This window comes from Aotus nancymaae, unplaced genomic scaffold (assembly GCF_030222135.1).
Source record: "Aotus nancymaae isolate 86718 unplaced genomic scaffold, 86718_ANA_hifiasm-v0.15.2.pri h1tg000019l, whole genome shotgun sequence".
NCBI classification, from domain to species: domain Eukaryota; kingdom Metazoa; phylum Chordata; class Mammalia; order Primates; family Aotidae; genus Aotus; species Aotus nancymaae.
The window spans coordinates 22,114,596-22,123,356 of NW_026988431.1; the positions used below are offsets into that span (position 1 = coordinate 22,114,596).

General features: G+C 37.7%; 1 non-coding gene across 1 annotated transcript; it reads right to left on the minus strand.

The window, feature by feature from the left end:
• Window positions 1-8,017: 8,017 nt before the first annotated feature.
• On the minus strand, window positions 8,018-8,079 carry LOC135275954 (U7 small nuclear RNA). The gene has a single exon (XR_010343537.1). It is a non-coding gene; the product is annotated as a U7 small nuclear RNA (small nuclear RNA).
• Between the last annotated feature and the right edge of the window lie 682 nt (window positions 8,080-8,761).

An 8,761-nucleotide genomic window follows, 5' to 3' on the forward strand; every position in this document is an offset into this window, starting at 1 on the left:
GTAAAAATGAAAAAAGCTGACAAAAGAGTTTCATTTTCTTTCTTTTGTTTTCTTCCTTTTAATTTGTAATTTTTTACGAGACAAAGTCTCACTCTGTCACCCAGGCTGGAGTGCAGTGACATGATCACAGCTCACTGTAGCTTCAACCTCCTGGGCTCAAAAGTGTGTAACACTAGGTGTGTAACACTATGCCTGGCTAATTTCTTGTTGTTGTTGTTATGTTATGAGAGACAGGGTCTCCATATGTTACCCAGTCTAGTCTTAAAGGAGTTTTAAAGCATGCTTACAGCTCACCAATTCTACATCTTTTAAAAATGCATAGGTTATACAGGATGTTGCCACTTTGGTTACATCTACAGAACAGCAAGATTTCACCAAAATGTTTTACAAGCATTTTCCTTTTCTGGAGTCTTTGGGGTAAAGGGGTATTTGGCTATGGCTGCTTCTGAGTCACACTCCCTTGTATCTTCTTTTTTGCTACTCCTCACTTTTAGGTACTAACATCTCAGTCCTTATTCCTACAGCTGCTATTCTTTCCCTGCCTTGGTGTCTGCCAACCAATGCCTACTACCTCTTTTGTTTCCCCAAACACACCAAAGCTGCTGTATATATTAGACTTTTACTACAAAGGTAAGACGTGGCGGCACCAAACCAGGTCCAACATAAAGGTAACCCCAAACCCTTCAAAACTCTACCAGCCCAAACACAGAAGGTATTATTTCTTAAGCTCGCTAGCTTTCATCTTATCAGGACCCAGGATCACTTCTCCCTACTTACAGAAGATGTTGTGTATTAGGCTGTTCTTGCATTGCTATAAAGAAATACCCAAGACTGGACAATTTATAAAGAAAAGAGGTTTAATTGGCTCATGGTTGTGCAAGCTTCTGTAAACAGGAAGCATAGTGCTGGCATGTGCTCAGCTTCTGGGGATGTAACACTGGGGATTACATTTCAACATGAGATTTAGGTGGTGACAAATAACCAAACTATATCTCCTTGTCAGTACTTAACCCAGTCCTCGGGTCTTACCAGTGTCCCCTTCAGAGAGTTTTCTGTGGGTGTCAGTGCTTGTCTCTCACCAGGCATAATCCTGAAGAGTGGGAGAATCAAGTTTTTCCCTTTTTCTTTCTTCTAGGAAAAGGCATTATCCATTATGGAGAAATACCACAAGCTCTTCATGGCAAAACCCCATTTATACTAAAAGTATAAAAATTAGCCAGGCCTGGTGGCAGGTGTCTGTAATCTCAGCTACTCAGGAGGCTGAAGCAAGAGAATCTCTTGAACCTGGGTGGCAGAGGTTACAGTGAGCTAAGGTAGCACCACGGCACTCCAGCCTGCCAGCCTGGGCGACAAGAGCAAGACTTCGTCTCAAAAAAAAAAAAAAGTTCAACATTGACCAGTCCACCCCTGGATACTGCTGAGGTATATGTTCTGTACTGGTTCCCAGAATTCCCTAGTGCGATTCAGCTCCAGTTACCCACATTCATGGTTACCTGCATATCCTGGTCTCATTTCCTCACTTTGCCCACCGGTGTTTCTTGAGACCACCACAAGAATAAATTTGTTAATTCATCACATGTGTATATATACAATTATTTATTTGTCAAATTTATCTCAGAGTCAGCTTTTGGGTGAATCCGCAAGGAAACACTACTGGACATGTCTATGCAGCTTCATTAACTCTCAATAAACACTTCTGCCTGGATTTGGGACTAACTCTGCATATCCAAAATACCCATGTGCCCCTGCTGACCAGTTTCAGCAAAGAGGTGACAGAAGCTCTGAGAGTGTTTTCTCCAAGAGGCTTTTCCTGATCACCCTATCTAAAATAGTACCCCCGCCCTCACCACCCCCTGTCCTCCTTTTTCTTTGTAGCATTCATCACCACCTGGCCTAAGAGTGGTGCTTATTTGTTCATTAATTTATTATCTATCTCTTCCACTAAGATATAAGTTCCATAAGGACTAGGAACTTCATTTATTTGCCTCTAATTTGTACATTTTTGATACCATTTAAACTCTATCCTACATCAACCAATCTACCAAACAAAATTGAGTCAGACATAGAGGGTATAAAGAAAAACATAATGTGGTTCTTTCCCTGAAAAAGTTAAGAGGCTAATGAGAGAAACAAATAATCAAATAATGACAATGGACTGTGATACGAGGTGTGAGCAGTGGCCTAGTCTATGTCTATGGAGTCTATGTCTTTAACATCTGTCATATGTATGAACTACTGATTCTCCACTCCGAATGCCACGCTCTCAGCTCTCTTCATCTACTTTCCTTCTAAATAAGTGCTCTTCCTCCAGGAATTTAAATACTCTGCAGATCCTATTAGAGTAAGCTTACAATACTCCAGCTGTGATCATGTCTTTTCCCTCATAAAAGCCTTTCAGCAGTTTGGTATTGCTTACATAAGAAATTCAAAATCTTAAACATGCTATGGACAGTTCTTTGAGGCTGTTGTATCCTCATTTACTTCTCTACTCCTTTTTAAGTGGAACTCTTCACAATTCTCAAAATATAACTTTTCTTGCTTCTGTTTTCTCTCTAGATGATGCATCTTTTTTCCCTTATTTTCCGCACCTGTCATGACTATCACACGGTTGTTTGGGGACAATTGCCCATGGTTCTCTTTCATTTCTGCATGTCTTAGAAGTGAGATATTGCCTTCCTTTGTTCCAGACTATCCCTTCAACGGTACTTATATAGCCAATAGCCTTGGAAGATAGAGACAGTGTCTCCTTTTGGAGCAAAGAATAGGTTTTCTTACTGCTCATTACAAAATAGATTTGGGTTTTCTAAGCTCAGATTCTCTCTCTTGTGACACAACCTACTGTGTGTTCAAGTGTTATCTCATCCTTTTCTTGTCTTCCTGTGGCAATTGAGGCTCATGGAAGCAGAGCAAAAAATATGCTTATATGCTGGTTACTTCTATCACTGTGAGTAATAAGGTATTATTTGTCTCTGATCCAGGAATCTTGTATTTTCTACCATCATCCATGCAACTGTGGCAGAATAACTTGTTAGCTTGCCAAAAGGGTTAGATTCTACATAGTCCATGATAAAGGCAAACCCTTCCTTAACTTTGAGACTTAACTAAATAATTATATTGTCAAAAGAAAAGTGAGAAAAAGAGGCATAAGAAAATAAAGAGTTCAAGAGAGCGTATGGCAGTCTCCAAAGAGGGCCTCATTTATTCCTTTCCTTGCTTTACATAAATGCTGCTCCTCATGTCAAGAGATTGAGTTTAGTTCCTATCCCTTTGAATCTGAGCTGGCCTTAGTGTAGTGAAATTGTGTTCTGGGACTTCTGAAAGTAGATTATTAGAAACCATCATTCTCAGCAAACTGACACAAGAACAGAAAACCAAACACCTCATGTTCTCACTCGTAGGCGGGTGTTGAACAATTAGAACACATGGATACAGGGAGGGGAGCATCACAGACAGCAGTCAGTTGTGGGGGGCTGGGGAGGGACAGCGGGGGATGGGGAGGGTGGTGAGGGATAACGTGGGGAGAAATACCAGATATAAATGATGGGGGGATGAATGCAGCAAACCACCTTGCCATGTATGTACCTATGCAACAATCCTGCATGACCTGCACAGGTACCCCGGAACCTAAAGTACAATTAAAAAAAAAAAGAAGGCTTTCAGCTTCCACAGAGGGTGCCTTAGAAACTTGCCTTTCACATATTCCCCTCTTGTCACTCATATAACAAAATATAAGAAATCTAAGCTACAAAGAGAGACCACGTATAGAAGCTCCGGTCAACAGCTGTCAATGAGCTCTCAGCTCACGTCCATGATCAACTATCATCCATGTAAGTGAGCCATCATGATCCTCCAGCCCAGTCCCGTCTTCAAATAACTTCAGTTCCAGCCATCACCTGAGCTCAACTATATGAGACACCACAAGTGAGAGCCACCGAGTTAAGCCTGGTTCATCAATAGTACGATAAAAGACAATACTACATTGTTTAAACTACTAAGTTTTGGGGTGGTTTATTATAAAGCAGCAGATAAATGGAGCAGAATCAGATTTCAGAAGGCCTGGGTCATCAAATAAAACACACAAAAACTACTTTTAAAAGCACACATATAGACAAAATTGCCAATGTAAACAAATTTATTTCATTCTAATCATGGTAGAAAAGACAGATGATTATCATACTTAGAATCTTAGATTATCATATCTCAGATGATTATCATACTTAGGAAGGTTATAACATTATTTTCAGACATCAAAATAGCTAAAAGCAAGTTAGGTATCAAATGATTTATTTAGGGATTCTCAGGTTTATGTGAAATAGTAAAGGTTTTTATTCTATTGGAGATTTTACTCATCGCTATGACCCTGTTAGTTTTAATTTGCCTCAGCATACAATTTATTTTTTCTGACTATGGAAGGTAACGTGCATAGTCATACTAGAAACAGAATAAACTGACAGTCCTTCCTTTTCCAGTACACACAAATGCTTTCCTGCTCGCTCTATTTGTTGCAACATGCATTCACGTGTCGTTCAATATTATAAGATCATTTTCATTAGAATATTCGATATACTTAGACCTGACTATGGAGACTGTGTCATACAGGTTAGCAGTTCTCAAACTTTAGCATGTATCAGAATCACCTGGCAGGCTTATTCAAGCCCAGATTGTGGGCCCTATCCCATATTATCTGATTCAGCAGTCCTGGAGAGGGGCCTAGAAATCCACTTTTCTAACAAGTTCTCAGGTAGTGCTGCAGAAGCTGCTGCTGCTCCCAGGTCCACATTTTAAACCACTGTATCATACGGTGGTAGTCAGGAGGGCAGCTGCTGCTGTAGACCACCTGGATGTGAATCTCAGCTATGTCCCATACTACTTTTTTTTTTTTGACATTGTGCCTCAACTTCTTCTGCAAAATAGAGATAATAAAAATAACCTACAGTAGAGAGTTGTTGAGAATATCAAACAAGAGAACCCAGGTAAAGCTCCTAGAAAAATTCTGGCATATAATAAGCACTTAATTAGTGCTGTTGTCCTTACTGACAAACTGTTTAACCCAGGCTTTAGAAGATATTATCTATTAACAAAAATCAATGTAGACATGTACAGACTTGAAATTTTCTTTCACAGGATGTTTAGGATTCTCCTGATTACTTCTTTGGATTTCTCCTTTCAGGTTGTGTCATATTGTTGAAACACAGTTAAGATTAGTTGAGTAATTAGCTTGTTCTCATTGACTATTTCATTTCAAAAACAGCAAAGCCCCACATAATTGTGATTGACCATCTATTTAAAGGAAGTCACCTAATTTGCCACTTCTACCCTTTAGTCTACTTCCTTATTACACATTAAAGTCTTCACTGGTCATTTTTTTTTTTTTTTCTCTAAAAGAAACACAAAGAGAAAAGGTTTTAAATAAATAATTGGATAAGTTTAGTATTTACTTGTTATTTCCTGAAAGGTGAAGTCTTGTCAAGAGGCAATGTTAGCATTACCAACAAATGTTTACATAGTAGAAATGATTCTTAGAATTCTTACAACTGCAGAGAACATTTTATTTTGGCTGACAAGACCACCAAGTATTTTCCAAATGTTTTTACTTCTTACCCTGAGCATTGCCAATGCTAATCTACTCATACAGTTTATAATTATTTGCCCTCAAAATCAGGTTTCTGTTTAGATATATTTGTGTTACCACTTTGCAAAATTTCACTTTTCTCTGGAGATTTTGCCCACAAAATGTCACATATCAGTGTAAGTCATAAATGAAACTTATTTAACATTCAAACTCCTTAGCTTATCTTACCAAGCCATTCAAAATCTCACCTTATTTACCCTTTCAGACTAAACTTGTCAAACTGTTACTTCATACAAGAGGTGTGCTCATGCATGTTTAGTGATCAGCTTTCTCAAGGGGGTGGGAAACAAACCAGCTACCACCGCCACCACCACCACCCAGATTTGTTGTCTTTGCCAATGGTAGGGGTATATATACTTCCACAATGGCCAATTTCAAACTACCCATAAGAGAGCAGTGAATGCAGACAGGAAGAGATGTGCACAGTTGGTTCTCACGAGTGAGCTGACACTAGCACACCACTGCTTCTGACACACATACACACATCAATGTTATAACCATAACAGGGTATCCATGATTTTATAAATACAACAGCACTCTCAAACCGGTCTGCCTTTGCTCATGTTGCTAATGCTGCCGAGAATACCCACCCACATGTGTACTGGCAAACTTCTACTTTACCTCCAAGGCTCAGGAAAGAGAATTTAAAAAGTCCAATCTTCATTCATAATTTTGCCATCACCATCAAAGGGAAGAATTAATTACTCCTTTTTTCTTTTTTCTGTGTTCACTTAGCACTTTAGTGATAATTTACTAAACACTATTACGTTGCTATTTGCAAATGTATTTGTGTATGCCTTGCATAGCTCCTGACACATAGTAATTAATACATTCATATTTCACTATTCGGAAAAAAACCCTCCAAGTAATTGAAAGCCCAGCATTTTAGGAAACAGAAGAAACAATATTTTCCAATAAATAAATAAATTAGTAAAAATAACTTAAGACTAATTAAAATTATACAAAAATTATTTTAAAGGTAAAATATTCAAGTAAGGGTATTTATCATGTAGAATTTTTGTTTACAGAATGTAATATTTAATATATTAATTTTTACTTAATTCTTACCACATTAGAAAAGGCTAAAAAAAAAACTAGCAGAGGTAAACCAACATACTTTAAATCAGAGAGCTAATTATTGTAAAGTCAAGATTGAAATTTTTCTAATCTGCCCTTTCTACTGAAATATGAAGTCAGTCTAATCTATACCAAAAAGCACTATCAGCTTCTTACAGCATTGTAAACTCAACAGTCATTTAATAAATATTACTAACTTTCCCCAGCCAAAGCCTGGTAAAAAACAATTCAGTAATACACATTTAATTCACCTTAGTCTTTCAAGTTTTGATAAACAAATACAGAAATAGGACCTGAAGAACATGGTAAAATTACAAAAGTGTGTAATTTTCTAATCCAGCAGTATGGTATTAACTCAATCGTTCATCAGGTATGTATTGAGTACCTACTATGTAATATCTAACATTTCCTGTCTCCTTACTATGTGTCAGGCAGTATGTCAAACACTTGATGTGTATATATTACATATATATTATATTTTTCATTCTTATAATCATTTGAAGCAGGTACTATTATTATCTAAATTTTTTCAGGTACAGCTTAGCAAGTTCAAACAACGTGGCCAAGGTCACAGAACTAATACTTGGCAAAGTTGAAGTGTAAACCAAGGCTGACACTTCCACTATTAACTATTAATACTATGAAATACTGCTTCATTTTTGTTGTAGAAATGAAACAATTGAAGACTCTTAGCACTAACAACAACAAACTGTCATTTAGATATTTGGGATTTTGGGGATAAAAGAGAGTAACTAGTCCCTGACTTCCAAAGAGTTTAAGGTCTGTTCAGCAAGACAGGAGGACATTGACATAAATATACTTCAATAAAGATATGTTTGTGATTAAAAATGTTTCAGAAATTCAGAAAAGACGAAATTTACTGGCAACTGAAACAAACAAGTAGGTGTCAAAATTTGAGGTAGGTGTCAAAGGAAGAGTAGGAGAAGAGAACAGGAGGAAAGCATTTCAAAGAAGCTAAAAAAGAGGTCACATTCAAGATGATGTGTCACCCAAAGATTATAAGTCATTGCAAATTGGAGGTGAGCGGTGGGGATAGGACTATAATCCAGATCTGAATACTGGAGCCTGGAGATAGGATGGTAATAGGGAAGTGAATTAAAAGAATGTACTGCAAACATCTTCATGAAGGTCCAGTAAGATTTTGTGAGTAAAAATAAAAGGACTCCAAAGTTTGTAACCCCAGTGACTAGGGGATGGGGAAGGAAATGAGGATATTTGAGAGAGAAACACTAGTTTGTTAATGTGGATAAGCCCTTTGTTTGCAAATTTTCTTTTTTTGGGGGGGGGGGGTGCTTTCCGGCAAAAACCGGAAAGCCTGCTAGATAAATTCTAAAGGAGCTGTAACACTTCTAAAAATGAGAAGATATAAAAGCTTCCAAATGGAAACGACTAGCAGGTAGCCAGAGATTTTTGCAGAAATGGATTCAGGAAAATGGTTTGGATCAATAGAGCTTATGTATATAGAAGTAATCGAAAATGTCTTGTGGGATGGTAAAAATCTTGACTAAATACTATTACAGAAAAGTAAGAGCTAAACCTTTGGGTAAGTCAACATTTAGGGGGTTGGAAGAGGAAATGCAACCAGTAAAGGGGACATTTTTAAGAATCAGCAAGTGTTAAGAAAGTCAAAATGAGAAATGGTGCCGTGTATTCTGGCCAGTAATACTAAGTACTAAAAAGAGGTCCACGAAGACAAGAACTAAAAAAAGACTATTGCTTTTCACAACTGATTGAAAGTGTTCTTGTAGAATACTAATACAATGAGTTGTACAGAAATCACATTGCTTTGAGTGAAGAACAGTGAAGAAATCAAGGCAGAAATATAGACCCTTTTTATAGTGAGCTAAGAGCAGAGGTAACAGAATGTGTGAGTTTTCTTTTTTCCCCCAAGTTGGAGGAGTCTTGGGTACACTGGAGCAGAAAACCCAAGATTGGGACAAAGACAGAGAATAAATACAGATGAAATAAGGTTCTTGAGAAAGCAAGAGGACGTGATGAAGTTAAAGGACCAGTTGGAGGAACCAATAGTAG